Raw genomic sequence first — 17,728 nt, 5'->3', positions numbered from 1 at the left:
TGTATTCATAGAAATTTATTGCAAGGAATAATTGGACAAGCACAGGGGTTTTATAGCAGCATCATTTAAATTAGCAAAATTATCTATTAATGTAAGTTAAAGCACATACATCACAGTACTATGCATGTCTTAAAAATGATATTAGTCTATTTTATTCACATGGAACAGTATCCAAAATATTAATAGAAAAGAATAAGATTACTAGCTTGTAATTAATTTTGTAAAAAAGAAAAGAGATAAAAAAGACTAAAATCATATACATTAAAAAGTTAGTGGTGGGTAATTTTCTTTAAAGGTGGGCTTTGAGATAATTTTTTTCACCTTTTTCTTTATTCCCTTTTTATACTGATTACTTGTTTCTTTGAAAATAAAAATGGTTGTTACCATTTTGAAATATGACATTTTTATTAATCTGAAATTATGGGTCACAGATTTGAAAAATAAGAGAATTTCTTTCTTCAACAGATATTATGTTCTTTCTTTTAGTTTATTTATTGATTTTAGAACGAGGAAGGGAAAGAGAGACGAAACACCAATTTGTTTCTGTATGCGCCCTGACCAGGGATCGAACCCACAAGCTTTGTATGTAGGGGACAATGCTCTAGCCAACTGAGCTATCCAGCCAAGGTAAATATTAAATTCTTTATTATGCTAGTAAACTCAGCCTCAGTCTAATAAGCTAACCTCAAAGAAAGGGTAAGTAAGCCTCATGAGGCAGAAAAAAAACAAGGTTAAAAAAATCTGGAGTCTGCAGAAATAATAGATCTTTATGAAAGGGATATAGAGAAAAGGCAGAATTAAACTTCACTTGGTTTAATTGCTACTTTGAATCATTGGCTTGTCAGAGGAAAAACCTGGACAGCTAATGGTTCTTGTATCAGATAGAAAATCAAAGGGACGTCAAAGAGTGTTTGGCAAATGGACCTGCAGAGCCACTCTCCAACCAATTTCTGAAGAGAATCTCAACTCCTTGTTCCTGAATTTGTGGGACAGGATCTGGGCCAACTTCTTCCCTTTTTGACTCACCCAAAATGAACTCCTTATGCAAAATCTGGACCCGTTCCAGCACACCCAGTGCTCAAGGTTGTCAGCCAGCTGTTGGAAGCTCACACTGACTAATTTTCTCTTAAATGGAGCAAAAATATGTTGCTTTATAGACACTGGGAAAAATGAATCGAAGGACCTAATTTGCATATCCTAAGCCTTCTAAAATTATTAGCCTTAAAACTTGGTCAGTCTATTTACCCATTCATTCTTCTATACTAAACTGTGTCAAGATGGGGAAGGGTCACAGGGAGAATTGCCCTCTTCAATTATGATATGTAATGGGAATTCTCCAGCCAATTCTCTTGGAAAAAATAGGACTGGAATAGTAATGAAGAACCTATCTTTTTTTTTTACTTTCTTGCCACTGATGAAGCCCTCCAAGTGCTTATTGTTCCTCTGGGCTCTTGAAGGGGCTGCTGGGGGAGGGGCCAGCTCGCTATGGAGGACAAGCTGGTGGGACCACCATGTTCTTAAGAGTTAAACCCCAAGGATGCTAGTCTTCGACTAGTTCTTTAAAATATTATTTTTGATGCTTAAGCTCTCATTTGAGTGATCAAAGTGTCACTTCTTTGTATAAATTTGTGTTATATTAGCATATCAGCCAACTTAGGAGCTAGGTCTTAGTAGGTTGATTTTCATTTTACTTAGTGGAGAAAAGTTCAAGTTCCAATGGAAAGTGTAGTTTTCTATAGTCAAATCAAATCCCTCAAAAAATAGATATAATTTAGGAAGTAGACTATTTGGAGGAATTTATTATCTTCATTCTCTATCATCCACTCTTGTTAAAAGGTAATGTGTTCTAATGGTTAATGTTAGAAGCAATGGAGTCTCTGATTCTTCATCCATAAATTAACATCTACTCCACGGGGTTGTTGTAAAGATGAAATGAAATAATGATTTGGAAGTACACAGTGCTAGCTTGGCACAGACCAATTAACAGAGGTCAGCAATGAATACCACCAGCATCCGTGGGACACAAGGCACTTAGCAAGCATCTCCACAGGATTCTTACGTATTTAGAAAGTCTTTAAAAAATTGTTTCAAAATATTCTGTCCTTCTAGAAACACCGCTGTTTGCTGTGTTATGTGGCAGATCCCCCCACGCCAACCCCCAGGCCATGCAGGCACTGTGCTGGGTTTCCCCATATCACCGCCACCTGAGGGTCAGGGTGTCCGGCTCTGTGAGTGTTGTTGAGCCATTGACAAGAGGGCTGTCCACAGGGGGCAGTTCAGATGGACTAGCAACTTCTCACATCATGGAGGATTATCTAGGGTGGCACAGGGAACCTGTCATGGGCGTCCCCTGCCCAGCCCCAAACAGAGAACAAGTGAAAGCAGTAGGCACATGTGCTCTTGACTTGAACCAGCCAGGCCTCCAGCCGGCTTCCTGGCACTGGCCACCTGTAAATCTTTGAGCATAAGCTCTCTGATCTACCTTGAGTGGAAATGAAAGTTCTGAAAAATAACCTTTCCTGTCTCTCAGCCTTCCAGTCATAACAACTCTAATTTTTCTGCAGGCAAAGGAGACACTTCTGCCCAGTAGGGGAAAGGTCAGGAAGTGCTGGAAAGCAAGGAAACACAGTGATTAATATTTTAAGATTTTATCTTCCACCCTTGCAATGAAAGCCTTTTCTTCTGTGGAGTTGTTGGGAATACAAGGAAAATAGAGATAATCGGGGGAATGTGGTGCCTTCCTAAGAATTTCTCTGGATGAAGGATATTACATTGGGAAGCCAAACTGCTCCTGTGAGGCCCGGGGGTGGAGGGTGGGCTGGGGGTGGGTGGGAAGTGATCCCAGCAGCACCCTGGCTCTCTGTGTGCTCAGTGTCCCCTGCATTATTTCATGCTCTGATCTTGCCTCCTTTCTCCTCCCTGAAGCCCTCCTCAAGTCCTGGAAGAACCAGGAAATCCCAAAGGATGAGACAAGAACTATTTTAAGCAAGACTAAGTTTGTTGACTGACGCCACAGCTGTCTCCTTCTAGATGCAGGATGAGCAAACCGAGGAGTGTTTAGGAACTGCTGTGCTTTAAGACAGAGCCTGTCTCCACATTTTCTCTCTGATTCATGGATTGAAGTGAAATTTTCCAGGAAGGCTTAATCTGGGAGGAATTCTTCTCTTAGGTCTACAAATTCTCTTTTAAATTATTATTATTATTATTATTTATCTTATTTTTATTAATTTTAATGCAGTGACATTGATAAATCAGGGTACATATGTTCCGAGAAAACATGTCCAGATTATTTTGACCTTTGATTATGCTGCATACCCCTCACTCAAAGTCAAATCGTCCTCTGTCACCTTCTATCTGGTTTTCTTTGTGCCCCTCCCCTCCCCCCACCCCATCCCTCTCCTTCCTCGCCCCTTCCCCACCCCTCCACCCCACTCCCTGTTACCATTACATTCTTGTCCATGTCTCTGAGTCTCATTTTTATGTCCCATCTATGCATTGGTTCATATAGTTCTTAGTTTTTTTTCTGATTTACCTATTTCACTCTGTATAATGTTATCAAGGTCCATCCATGTTATTGTAAATGATCTGATGTCATCATTTCTTATGGCTGAGTAGTATTCCATAGTATATATGTACCAAAGCTTTTTAATCCACTCATTCTCTGACGGACACTTGGGCTGTTTCCAGATCTTCGCTATTGTGAACAATGCTGCTATAAACATGAGGGTGCATTTCTCCTTCTGGAACCGATCTATGGTGTCCTTGGGGTATATTCCTAAAAGTGGGAAAATCCTATCCTGTGACCATTTGTGGGCAGTCTCTGCCACTCCACCAACCGTCAGACTTAAATTACGGAGAGTAATAACATCCTCAGCAGAAAGGACCCCAAATGCAGTGTAGTTGTCACCCTGTGACAAGAGTTGCAGGCTTATTGATAAAGTCTATATAGGTACTTGAGTTCTCTATTTTTTATTTATTTTTTTACAGGGAAAGAGAGAGAGAGAGAGGTGGGGGGGATAGATAGGGACAGATGGACAGGAATGGGGAGAGATGAGAAGCTTCAATCATCAGTTTTTCATTGTGACACCTTAGTTGTTCATTGATTGCCTTCTCATATGTGCCCTGACCATGGGCCTTCAGCAGACCAAGTAACCCCTTGCTTGAGCCAGAGACCTTGGGTCCAAACTGGTGAGCTTTTTGCTCAAACCAGATGAGCCCGTGCTCAGGCTGGCAACCTCGGGGTCTCAAACCTGGGTCCTCTGCATCCCAGTCCGACGCTCTATCCACTGTGCCACTGCCTGGTCAGGCGAGTTCTCTATCTTTAATAAATAATAATATTATTATTATAAAAGGAATTTTGGAGTATAATTTTTTTGAGCAAGTCTCTTAACCTCTTTCTTTAATTTTAATTTTATTTTTCATTTAGTTTACAAAAAGTATTATTTTTGTAATAGTTTCAGGTGTACAGCATAGTGGTTAGACAATCATATACTATATAAATTGTTCCCCCTGATATTTTCAGTACCTACTTAGCAACATACATAAGTCATAATTATTACAATATTGGTGACTATATTCTCTATGTTGTACTTTAACATCCCTGTGACTATTTTGTAACTACCAATTAGTACTTAATCCTTCACCTTTTTCACTCAGTCCCCTAACCTTCTCCTCTGTCAACCATCAGTCTTTTTCTGTACCTATGGGTCTGTTTCTATTTTGTTTGTTCCTTTATTTTATTCTTTAGATTACACTTATAAGTGAAATAATATAGTATTTGTCTTTCTCTGACTGACACTTATTTCACGTAGCAAACTACCCTCTAGATCCATCCATGCTATCTCAAATGTTAAGATTTCATTCCTTTTTATGACCAAGTAATATTCTATTGTGTATATGTCCCACAACTGTTTTATTCACTCCTGTATTGATGGCCACTTGAGCTGCTTCCATATCTTGGGTGTTGTAAATAATGCTGTGATGAACATAGGGGTACGTATTTTTTTTTCAAATTAGTGTTTTGAATTTCTTTGGATACATACCCAAAGTGAAATTATTGGGTCATAGGCAATTTTATTTTTTTGAGGAACTGTCATATTGTTTTCTATGTTACTTAACATTTTTATGGCTCAATTTCCCCATCTAAAAAAAATGAAAGGTTGTACAAATTCCATATACTATTCTTTTAAGAAATATTCTTAATTTGTTTAAAAATATTATGTTGGTTATTAGAGGCAAAATTTTTCCAGCTGACAAAATGTTAGGTGTTATGATATTTCTCATTCATTTTCTAGGTAATGGTGCATGTATCTGTTAAAGATTAGAGCTACTTGCATAGCTTTTTGAGTACCTGACATTTACAAGTAAATTTGAGAGATTTTAATCCCCAAAATACAGCCTCAGGGACAAAATACTATGAGAGACTTGAAGAGTAAACCCCACTAATGATGTCTGGAATGAACGTGGCATAATGACTCTTCATTACTTAGAAACAGTGTAGAAGGTCTTAAAGAAGAACATGGGGGGCAGGTACACAATACACAAGATTTATGAGAGCCTTTCAGTAACCAAGACTCTCAAACTATGGGGAGTGAGCGAGCCCGAGCCTAAGACGGCAGGCATCATATTCATTTTCCAACCGCTCCTACACGGTTATTTCTGCAGGCATGTAATCATTGTGGCTGGAGTAGAAATGGGAGGGTGCGGGATACTCTGGTGCCTTTGAAGTAAATACTTAAAAAAAAAAAGGGTTTTGGAAAGGGAGGCCATTATTTACTTGCTTGGCTTGTTCTTCCCGTTCAGAAAAACTTGCCAAGAGAATCTACTACCCAGTTTCTTCAGGTCACTGAGAGTCAAAGGCCAAATTGGAGGTGAAAACATAGATCCCCGTTTGCAGAGGTGTATGGGCCCCCGCTGTCTGTGTGTCTCGGTGGGCCCAATCAGGACACGTCAGCCAGAGGGCAGACTATGTCCAGAGAGTGTACAGAAAATCTGAACAGACAGATTACTAGAAACAAAATTGAATCAGTAATCCAGAAACTCCTAATAAACAGAAGTCCAGTACCAGATGGCTTCTCAGGTTAAGGCTACCAAGCATTCAATAGTAACTAATACCTAGCCTTCTCAAACTATTCCAAATATTGAAGAGGAGGGAAATCTTTCAAACTTATTCTACAAGGCCAACATTACCTGGTACCAAAACCAGACAATGACACTACAAGAAAAGAAACTTACAGGTCAATATCCCTATTGAACATAAATACAAAACTCTTTAATAAAATATTAAAACAGAAATCAGCAATACATTGAAAGGATCATACACCACAATCAATTGAGATTTATTCCAGCAATTCAAGCTTGTTCAATATCCACAAGTCGATCAATGTGATACACCACATACACATAATGAAGGATAAAAATCACACGGTCATTTAAATATATGTAGAAAAAAAGCATTTGATAAATTTCAACATCCATTTATGATAAAAACTCTCAACAAAGGTATAAAATGAACATGCCTCAAAATAGTAAAGGCCATATATGACCAGCCCACAGCTAACATCATAGTCAATTGTGAAAAGCTTTTAAGATCAGGAATAGGGCAAGGATGTTCACACTTACCAATCTCATTTAACATTGTATTGAAAGTCCTAGCCACAGCAATCAAAGAAATAAAATTGTTGTTATTTGCAGATAAAGTGATACTATATATGTAAAACCCTAAAGATTCTACCAAAAGCTATTAGAACTAATAAAATAAATTTAGCAAAGTTGAAAAATACAAAATTATATTCATAAATCATGAAGAACATAAATATCATAATATACATAAATAACAAGCTATTAGAAAGAGAAATTAAAAAAACAATCACATTTACAATTGCATCCAAACAATAAAATAACTGGGAATAAATTTACAAGGAAATAAAAGACTTGTACTCTGAAAACTATGAGACATTGAAGAAAGAAACTGAAGACACAAAAGAATAAAAGACTATATTTACAGACTGAAAGAATTAAAATGGGTAAAATGTTCATACTACACAAAGCAATCTACAGATTTAAGCCCTATTAAAAAAACAATGGCATTTTTCACAGACCTAGAATCACTATTTCTAAAATTTATATGAGTCCACAAAAGACCAAATGGCCAAAGCAATTTTGAGAAAAAACAAGGTTGGAAGTATTACATTCCCTGATTTCAAACTATACTAGTATAGACTATAGTAATCAAACAGTATGGTACTAGCACAAAAACAGATACATAGATCAATGGAACAGAACAGAGAGCCCATAGGAAACTCCATACTTAGATGGTCAATTAATCTACAACAAGGGAGGCAAGCATATACAATGCAGAAAAAGCAGTCTCTTCAATAAATGGTGTTGGGAAAACTGGACAGATACAAAAATATAAAATAAAACTAGATTATTTTCTTATGCCATATACAAAAATATACTCAAAATGGACTAAGGACTTAAATGCAAAACCTGAAACTATAAAAATCCTAGAATAAAATATAAGCAGTAAACTCTCTGACATCAGTTTTAACAATATTCTTTTTGGTTGTATATTCCTGGGAAAGAGCAACAAAAGCAAAAAAAAACAAAAACAAAAACAAACAAACAAAAAACCAATGGGGCCAAATGGAACAAAAAAGCTTTTGCACAGAGAAGGAAACCATCAGCAAGAAGAAAGGCAACCTACCAAACGAGAGAAGATATTTACAAATTACATATCTGATAAGGGGTTAATATCCAAAATAAATACATATAAATCAACATAAAAATATATAATTCAATGAAAAATTGAGCAGAGGACCTGAGTAGATATTTCTTCAAAGAAGATAGACAGATGGTCAACAGACACATGAAAAGATGGTCAACAGCACTAACTATCAGGGAAATGCATATCAAAACTATGATAAGATATCACCTCATACCTATTAGAATGGCCGTTAGGAAAAGAACAACAAATAACAAGTATTGGAAAAAATGTGGGGAAAGGAAATCCTTGTTCACTGTAGGAATTGTAAATTAGTGCAGCCAGTATAAAAAACAGTATGAAGTTTCCTCAAAAAAACTTAAAAATAGAACTTCAGTACAACCCAGCAATTCTACTTCTGGATATATATCCCCCTCCAAAAAAAAACCCCAAACAAACAATTAATTAAAAAAGATATATGCACTCCTTTGTTCATTGCAGAATTGTTTACAATAGTCAAAATGTGGAAGCTACTTAGGTGTCCACTGATAATGAATCAAGACCATGTGGTACATATATACAATGGAATTTTTCTCAGCCATAATATGAATGAAATATTGTGATTTGTGGCAAAATGGGTGGACTTAGAGAGTATTTTGTTAAGTGAAACAGGGCGGACAGACAAAGACAAATACCATGTGATTTCACTTATATGTGGAGTCTAAAAAACAAAACAAATGAATAAATGAAACAAAATAGAAACAAACTCATGGATACAGAGAATAAACTGATGGTTACCAGAAGGGAGGTGGATTGGGAGAATGGGTTAAAAAGGTAAAGGAAGGGAACTAAGTGTAGAGGCCCTGAATAGGAACATAGACCAGAGAGAGTTCAGTGCCCTGAGGCAAAAGCCAAGGTGGCTTTACTGACAAAAGTACTGAATGCAGTACTGTGCTGAACACAGCACAATAGGGACAGAATGAGCAATTCTGATTTATCAATAGGTGGGGACATTTGAGCTACTCCCTTGCTCTTTTGTCTATCTCTAAAGAAGTTTCCCTTCCTGACTTTTTCATTCTTTTTTTTTGTACATATCTTAAAATGTGCTTATTTGTAAATACTTAATCCTTTATTTTTAGAAATTGAATTTGATGGAAAAAAAAGTTACCCATTTTCAGCTTTATTGATATATAGTTGATAATGTTTAATTTTTTTTGTTTTCTTATAATTTTATTTAGAAAATATTTTTAAATTAATTTTAATGGGGTGACATTGATAAATCAGGGTACATATATTCAGAGAAAACATCTCTAGGTTATTTTGACATTTGATTATGCTGCATTCCCATCACCCAAAGTCCAGTTGTCTCCCATCACCTTCTAACTGGTTTTCTTTGTGCCCCTCCTTTCCCCCAACCCCCTCTTTCTCTTCCCCCCCACCCCGTAACCCCCACACTCTTGTCCATGTCTCTGAGTCTCATTTTTATGTCCCACCAATGCATGGAATCATATAGTTCTTAGTTTTTTCTGATTTACTTATTTCATTCCGTATAATGTTATCAAGGTCCATCCATGTTGTTGTAAATGATCTGATGTCATCATTTCTTATGGCTGAGTAGTATTCCATAGTATATATGTACCAAAGCTTTTTAATCCACTCGTCCACTGACGGACACTTGGGCTGTTTCCAGATCTTCGCTACTGTGAACAATGCTGCCATAAACATGGGGGTGCATTTCTTCTTTTCAAACAGTGCTATGGTGTTCTTGGGGTATATTCCTAAAAGTGGGATAGCTGAGTGAAAAGGCAGTTCGATTTTTAATTTTTTGACTTTCTCATTCTTGAAACGGCTTCTATTTGTGTGTATCAATAAATACCCATAAGGACTGGGGTTTGGGGCTGTCTCATAAAACCTGTACAGGGGATTGTGAGGTGGTCTCCCCTAGGTCCCTCGGTGCACTCCATGTGGTCTCTGAGTAGTTACTGTCTCCACCACAGGTGGTGCCCAGTGTGAGGAATGGGAACAAAATGACCTCCCCAAGCCTGGAAAAGGGAAACGACGTCCAACACATCCAGGTAAGGGGACACGGATGATGGAGGAATAGCCTCCAAACATCTGTGGTGAAGTCAAATAGGTTTCATACCATCTTCCCCTCCTTTTCCCCATTTCTTTCCCTTGACTATCATGGGGAATTCCCTGACCCTGGAGCAGCACAACCATAAGCTCCAACTTCATGGCCTCCTCCACAGTGCGGGATGTAAGGTCACAAAGCTGCTTATTATCGTGTGTCAGCAGTGTCCTTGGTATCTGAAAGAAGGAAGCCTAGACATTGAAGACTGGGAGCGAATGGGGCACTGGCTCCGCAACTCATTAGGGCCAGTGACTGTACAACATCTACCAACATGGAATCATTGTCAATTGGCACGAAGCCTGATTCAGGGCAGAAATCACCAGGTTCCCCCTCCTAATGAGCCCCAACCTCACTAGCCACCTCCCTAACCCCCCAAGGCTTCCTCTGAGCTAGAATTACCATCACCTCTGCCCACCTCCACCGTAAATCGAAAGTATAATCGATCGATGTTTGCATGAAGGTTTGGAGCGCAGCGAAAATTGCTTCTATGCATTTTCAGTAACCCACCTGCCCAGACAGCCTGTTAGACATCAGAGCCTGCCATTTCAAGTGTTTAAGGAATTAAGAAAAAGCACAGCAGAAAATGGATTACAGAGTACATTTATTAAGGGAATTGTAGATGCTATAGGGGCAGGATATGAAATGACCCCATGGGACTGGAAGGGGTTAGTGAGAGCAGTAGCCACCACCGCTCCATACAGTGTCTGGCTACAAGAATACCAGGATGCAGCTCAGACACAGCTGTAGAGAATCTGAATGTGGGAGTTCCAGCTGGTGCTGATATGCTCACAGGAGCTGGGGTTTATGACACTCCCCATGCTCAGGCCTGCATGGACTGCGCCACCTTGTCTTAGGTTTCTACACGGGCTTCTAAGGCATGGGTTTGGATTCCAGATACCAAGACCCCTATGGGCTCTTTTGCAAGCATCCATCAGATACCTAACAAACCCCATATTGATTCCATCAAGTGCCTGCAAACAGTCATCTCACGACAGGTAGAATAAGCAGCAAAGGTTTTTCTCATAAGTCTACAATGGCTTATGAGAAAGCAAATGCTGATTGCCAAAAGGTAATGGCTCCTCTTAAGGGGAAGCCCCCTAATATAGCAGAAATGATTAGAGCTTGTCAAAATGTAGGTACCGAATTACATGAAGCCCAGGTACTTGCTGCCACATTGTGGCCACATACTTGTTATAACTGGGGGAAGGAAGTATATTTTCAGAAAGAAACAAAGAAATACAAAATTACAGCGATAAAATAATGTATAGCATAGGAAATAAATAATATTGTAATAACTGTGTATGACAGATGGCTACTAGGCTTATTGTGGTGATCACTTTGTACAGTGTATGTGTTGAATCACTACATTCTACACTTGAAACTAACATAATACTGTACATCAATTGTAATTTAAAAAATTAACCCCTCAAACTTAAATATTATCAAATGGAAGCAGTAAAAATAAAGTCCCTGAAAAGAAAAATAATGTTATTACCAATTCAGAGAGATGGCATAACCCCTTTTATTAAAATTCAAATTTCCCCCTCCCTCTTCTCTCTCTCTCTCTCTCTCTCTCTCTTCTCCTCCTGCAGCTATGGCTCAATTGGTTCAAGAGAGTTGGCCTCAGGTGCTGAAAAAGTGGCTCAGCTGCTGAACAACAGAGCAACAGCCCTAGATGGCAGAGTATTCCCCGTAGTGTGCTTTCCTGGTGCATCTGGGTTGGGGTGCATGTAGGAGTCTGTCTCTCTGCCTCCCCTCCTCTCACTAAAAAATTTAAAAATTTTTCAAGTTTCAAAGTATTGATTCTGGTCTAATAGTTTTGTCTCTAATGGATCTCATTTTCCCTTAAGATCAGATTGAGGTCCATTCAAACAAGGTTACAATGAGCTGGTATTTTATTTAATTCCTTTCCATAGGGCCAATGTGTCCAAGCAGGTATCTGCATAATTGAAGGCAGGTTATCCTTCCAACAAGCCCATATCAATCTCCTCTGAAAAGACAAGACCTAAATAAACCCACCTCTTGAAGATCTGCTAAGCATTATGGATTTATCTGTGACTTGAATAAGGTGTAAGGTTTAAGCACAAGTAAGCACACTATCTATGGATTAAATAGCCCAGTTGTTAAAATAAAATTTTCTCAGATTATCAAATTCATGTTTGCTGCCCACTGACTCTTGGGGTCACATGTAGGCACTTTACCAAGCGACATACACTTCTACATTCTTTCTCTACCTGCACACTTTTCATCACTTGGCATGGAAATCATGTGAAAGAGAAACTCTAATCCACAGACCAAAGAGTATAGCAAGATTTATATATATAATATATGATATATATATATATCATATAATATATATAAAATCAGGAAGGAGAGAGGAAATTCCTGAATCTGAATCTGAGTGCCAAAGTCTGAAAGAATGATCTTTCCAAAGTCTATTTATAGTGGTTTAATCCAATCATGGGAACTTGAGACTCTGCAGTTGTCATAAGTGGCTGAAAAATGAAAGAAAAGCAAAATATTATTTTTCCCATATGGAAGACTGGAAGGTAAATTTATTTAAGGTAAGAAACATAATTTATTTTCTCCCTAAGTCATTAATTGTCCATCTCTCTCTTCCGTTCTAATAGCAGTTTATCAATCTAAATTTTATTTGAGAGCACAGGAGCTACTCTCCATGATATCGCCCAAATGGTTAGAAGTGTATTCACTGTACTCTTTACTTTTACTTAATAATCTATTTTGTGTTTATGAATTTCGACAAGTTTTTAAATCTCTTTTTTGTATGTAGTAGCAATGATGGAATCTCAGATAGTTGCTGTCATTTTTTATAAGTATAATAGTACATCCAGAAGAGTCTGATGGAGTGTATCCAAGTAGCTAGCTAGACCTATATAAAGGGACAGGTAAATGTCACAAAACGTTTGTATTTTTAGCTCTCTTTTTCACACAGGCTCCATCTGCTCTGCTCTCTCCCTGCTGTGCTGAAGGGTTTCTACCTCCTTGGGCCTCCCGCATGCACAGGCCACTGTGGGGTTGACCTCTGAGACCAACCAGAGGTGTGGCTTATGGCAAACAAGCACAATTTTGGCACAAGGAGGAGATGTTCTCATCATCTGTCAAGTCTCTCTTCCATCTCTTCTCTGCTTCTCTGCACTGGTGGGTGCCCTAACATGGGATTGGCGCTGTGGTCTGTTTTCTACCCAGAGGGAGGCAAGAGTGTATAAGGGACTTGCGAGCTCAAAGGGGAGTTCTGTGCAGAGGTAGCAGTAATTTTAATTAAGAAGGGGAAGTTTTTGAAATGTGTCAATTTCTGTTATTGGCAGTTTGCCTAGAAACCAGTCTTTCCTGCTCCACGTCATGGGGCAGCCCCTCCTGGGAAGCAGAAGTGAAACAAAAAGTCACAAAGAGGGATGGATGGCCAGGGTGGCTGCTGTAGTCACTGGAGCCTGGGGACCTTGCTCCGTAGTCAGTGAGGTCATTGACTTGACAGTTATTTGGGCAAGTCTGTGGTCTTTAAGGACCCGAAGACCTTAGACTTAACTTTAAGGGGGCAGTTGTAAAACAACCATTGCTACCTTGAGAAATGGAAACAAAAAGGAGAAGAGTTAGTTAGATTAGCATAACTCATCGGTTTAGGGTTGCACCAGATAAACTGAGCCAAGTGAACCTAAATGAAAGATACCAAGTATATGAGATTTAAAAAAAATGTTACTTGTTTTCCCTAGCTAGCCAAAGATGTTTCTCCAACCTAGCAGTGTAATTCAGGCAGGATCATGCAAATAAAAGGACTCGGAGAGAGATGTGACAATGGCAGCGGAACCAGGCAGCACAGAAACTGAAACTGCTGCAGGACGAGTGTGAGGAAAGCCTGCAGGCAATGCCACTCTGGAGGCAGGGCGAGGGTGTCCCAAGCAGCTGCTGAAACCCAAAGGCCAACATGCCGCTGCTGATAATTCTTAGGTGACAGCAACTCTGGTGTTAAACATTTGTGATTGTCTTTTGCACGCAGCTCAGAGATGGCAGCTACAATATCTGTGTCCCACTGCTTCCACTTTCGGAGCCCCTGTGAGCACCAACGAGATCTCACTGCTTCCACGCTGGCAGATGGTCTCAGAGCCATTCAGAGAGATCCGGGCTGGCATGGGAGGGGAGATCTGTTCACAGTCTCTGAGGGATTTTTGATTGTCTCAGTGTGTTTGTTTGCAGGGTGACAAATAAAAAAGCTCTATTCAGGACTGTTAAAATAGAAACTTCTCAAATGGGTGTCAGGTCACTCGGTTCCTGGACAAAGCTTGGCAGTACCTCATCCCTAGATTAAGTGACTGCTGATGACCAACTGACCAACAAGTTTTGCCCCTGTGTTGCAATGCTACCTGGACTTACAGAACTGTCATCCAAATATGACTATCCCAGGAAGAGTGAGTGGATATCACCTTTTAGTGTGAGTAAGAGGAAGAGATAGGGAAAGGGGGACCTGGGGGGGGGGGAGAGGGAGGGACAGAGAGAGGCTCTGACTGCAGGGGATGGAGGTGATGCACACAAGTTATTCAGTTTCTTACAACTCTAATTTCTGCCTCCTTGTTTCTGCTGTTTCACCTCAAACAAACTCTTCTTCTTTGGAGAATATAATTGAATCCAGGGCCAACCCAGCCATGGCTAACTCCAGATCCAGGACCCATGAGTTGCCTTTGTTTACTAAATAACAGCAGAAATGTTCATAGTTCCTTTTATTTATGTACTTGTGTAGTTGTGAAAACTCTGTCTCAAGTCACTCCTGGGAGAAGAGTGACAATATAAGATGCCCTTGCAATAAGCCTGTGGTTGGAAATGTACAACGTGGCTGCAACCCACAAAGTCTTCAGGTGAGATTTTTGTCTCGTGGAATATTATTCCCTTTTGTTCGCTCCCTTCTCTCTGCTGTTTCTCTCCCTTTTCTTTTTGTTTTCTTAATGGACCATACTAATGGATCTGAAAGTATTTTATTTATCAAAAGTCATTAGGATATTTTTTCTTTATAAATTTAAAAATTTTAAATTACAGGTTATTATTTGGTAGGCCCAATATGTAATTTTTCCATTCTCCTGTGAGTCAATAAAGACCCTAACCTCTGGCTAAACAGAGCAAATTCAGCAAACTGTGTACTGGGAAGATTAATTAGTTGTTTTGGTGTGCTCTTATTTTATTTTTTATCTTTTTAATTTTTTTCATATCTTTGCCTTTCCAGCCCAGCACATTGAAATACTACTAATCCTCATACACATTCAAGCAATGTGTTCAAAGTACAGTCCCTGAATTATTTACACACCTCAGATATCAGTCTCATTAACCACATGCTTGCACACTCGTAACAATAGCTGAGGTCAGGATTTAATTGTTGATCAGGAAAGAGAACTTTAGCAACTTAGGGAAGAAAGAAATATTTCATTTGTACAAAGGTTTCCCCGGTTAACACAACAGCCATAACTACAATTTTAAAAGCATTCGCGAAATGTTGGGCGTCGTGGTCAGCGTAAGAGCATGTATTTTTAATTCTTACAACAGCTTTGTAAAAATAGTTTTCCTAATTTTATGGGTAAGAAAGTTAAGGTTTGAAGAAGTTAATTAATTTCCTAAAGTTAACACAGCTTGAAAATGACTAAGAATGCATGATCCTAGAATCTTCTTCTTAGATCAACATGAATAAATTTGGCTTTCGATCAATAGATCTTTAAGGACTTACCTTTTTTTTCCCTTCCAGTTTATAAAACGTTATCACATACATTGTTTCCTTTCATTCAAGCCTCATAACAGGTCTGTGAGTAGGGCACTGTAATCCCACTCCACAGGTGAGAGCCAAATTAGTGAAAATATGAAAGCAAATCAATCCTAGTGAATTTGTGAATGAACTCTCATTAAAGATTAATAAACTATTTCAGAAGATAAAGTTGTGAGCAGGATCTTCTCCAAAGAATTCTGAGATATCAGATATGAGCAAAGTCAAAATCAGTTTAATAATCTCCTCAATCTCTAGAGCCAGGGAGACAGAAGGAGGTCAGCAAGGATGACAGTTTTTACCAAACTGGGTCAGTGCTCAATAAGGCTGACATGTCTTTGTGTGTGTGTGTATGTGTGTGTGTGTGTGTGTGTGTGTGTGTGTATTCACGTGTGCACACTGATGTTATCCCGGCAGCCTGTGGGTGCCTGAGGAGTACTGAGGTTTTCCTGATCCCACCAGGGCAAGGAAAGGCAATTCTAACAGTGGGTTATAGCCAGCACTAGAGTGCGCATCTTGATGGCTTAGACCAGGGGTCGGGAACCTTTTTGGCTGAGAGAGCCATGAATGCCACATATTTTAAAATGTAATTCTGTGAGAGCCATACAATGACCCGTGTACGTTATGCATTATTCAATAAAAATTTGGTGTTGTCCAGAGTACAGCTGTGATTGGCTCCAACCACCCGCAACCATGAAAATGAGCGGTAGGAAATGAATGGATTGTAATACATGAAATGTTTTATATTTTTAACGTTATTATTTTTTTAATTAAAGATTTGTCTGCGAGCCAGATACAGCCATAAAAAAAAAACACATCTGGCTCACGAGCCATAGGTTCCCGGCCCCTGGCTTAGACTGTACCCTGCAGAGAGGCCCAAAGGGATTCTTCTTCTAAGGGCCAGCTTGGATCTTGCCAAGAACTGCCAGTCACAGACAATTCAATTTAAAAATGGGCAAAAGCACCTGACCAGTGGTGACACAGTGGATAAAGCATTGATCTGGAACACTGAGGTCGCCGCTGGTTTGAAACCCTGGGCTTGACTGGTCAAGACACATGTAGGAGTTGATGCTTCTTGCTCCTCCCTTTCCTTCTCTCTCTCTTTAAAATGAATAAATAAAATTAAAGGATAAAGTGTCTTAAAAATGGGCAAAGGATCTGAATAGACATTTCTTCAAAGAGGACATACAGATAGCCAACAAACATATGAGAAGATGTTCAAAGTCACCGATCATCAGAGAAATGCAAATTAAAACCACAATGAGATATCTCATACCTGTCAGAATGACTATCATCAATAAATCAACAAACAAGTGTTGGTGAGGATGTGGGTAAAAGGAAACCCTCATGCACTGTTATAAGGGTAGGGCCCTAATTTGAGAGGACTGGTGTCCTTATAAAAAGAGCCATCAGAGTGTTCTGGGTATGTGCACAGAGAAAGGCCATGTGGTGACACAGTAAGAAGGCAACCATCTGTAAGCCAAGGAGAGAGGCCTCCATGATGGCACTTTGATATTGGACTTCTAGCTTCCAGAACTGTTGTATAAGCCTTCCAGTCTGTAGTATTCTAACAGCCCCAGCGGACTAATATAGTGGGGAAGTGCAGGATTCTTTGGAAGCATATGGAAGGGGCCCATCAGTCAGATTTGGAGGAACAGTGGTTGGAGAAGGGTGATGGAGGGGTTTTGGGTGGAGGCTGAGGTGCAGGTGAGGCCACAGAGGCAAGGAAACCATGGCCTAGAGATGTAAGGCAGAGGAAAATAAAGTGCAATAGTTGGAGCATGGAGGACAAGGGTGCTGGCACTGGTACAGATGAAGGTCTACAAGTCCAAAAGGGTGACAGAGCATTACTTCTCAGAACTATTCAACACCATCCAACTATTCTTCTCTCTTGAGATCCCCTTCTTTCTCCTTTGGGTACCATAATATCACACTCTTGATTTTCCTCTTACTTTATTGGTTAGTCTGAGTCTCCTTTGGTCTCTTCTTTTCCTTTCTCAACCTCTAAATATTAATTCCCTAAGATTCAATCCTTTCCTTCTTTCCTACTCTTTTTACATTCCTTCCATGTGATTTGTCCAGTCACATGGCTTTAAATAAAATCTATGTCTTTGGCCTCCAAATCTCTATCTCCTGC

General features: G+C 39.3%; 1 long non-coding RNA gene across 1 annotated transcript in view; it reads left to right on the top strand.

The window, feature by feature from the left end:
- Window positions 1-11,948, top strand: part of LOC136322960 (uncharacterized) — a 36,996-nt gene extending 25,048 nt beyond the window's left edge. The window contains exons 2-3 of the long non-coding RNA XR_010728892.1: window positions 9,703-9,780; window positions 11,429-11,948. This is a non-coding gene — a long non-coding RNA (uncharacterized lncRNA). The remainder of the gene's footprint in view (window positions 1-9,702; window positions 9,781-11,428) is intronic.
- Window positions 11,949-17,728: the final 5,780 nt, after the last annotated feature.

This window comes from Saccopteryx bilineata, chromosome 2 (assembly GCF_036850765.1).
Source record: "Saccopteryx bilineata isolate mSacBil1 chromosome 2, mSacBil1_pri_phased_curated, whole genome shotgun sequence".
Classification (NCBI taxonomy): Eukaryota; Metazoa; Chordata; class Mammalia; order Chiroptera; family Emballonuridae; genus Saccopteryx; species Saccopteryx bilineata.
Note: the sequence above shows the minus strand (reverse complement) of the source record. Positions and strands in the feature narration are given on the sequence as shown.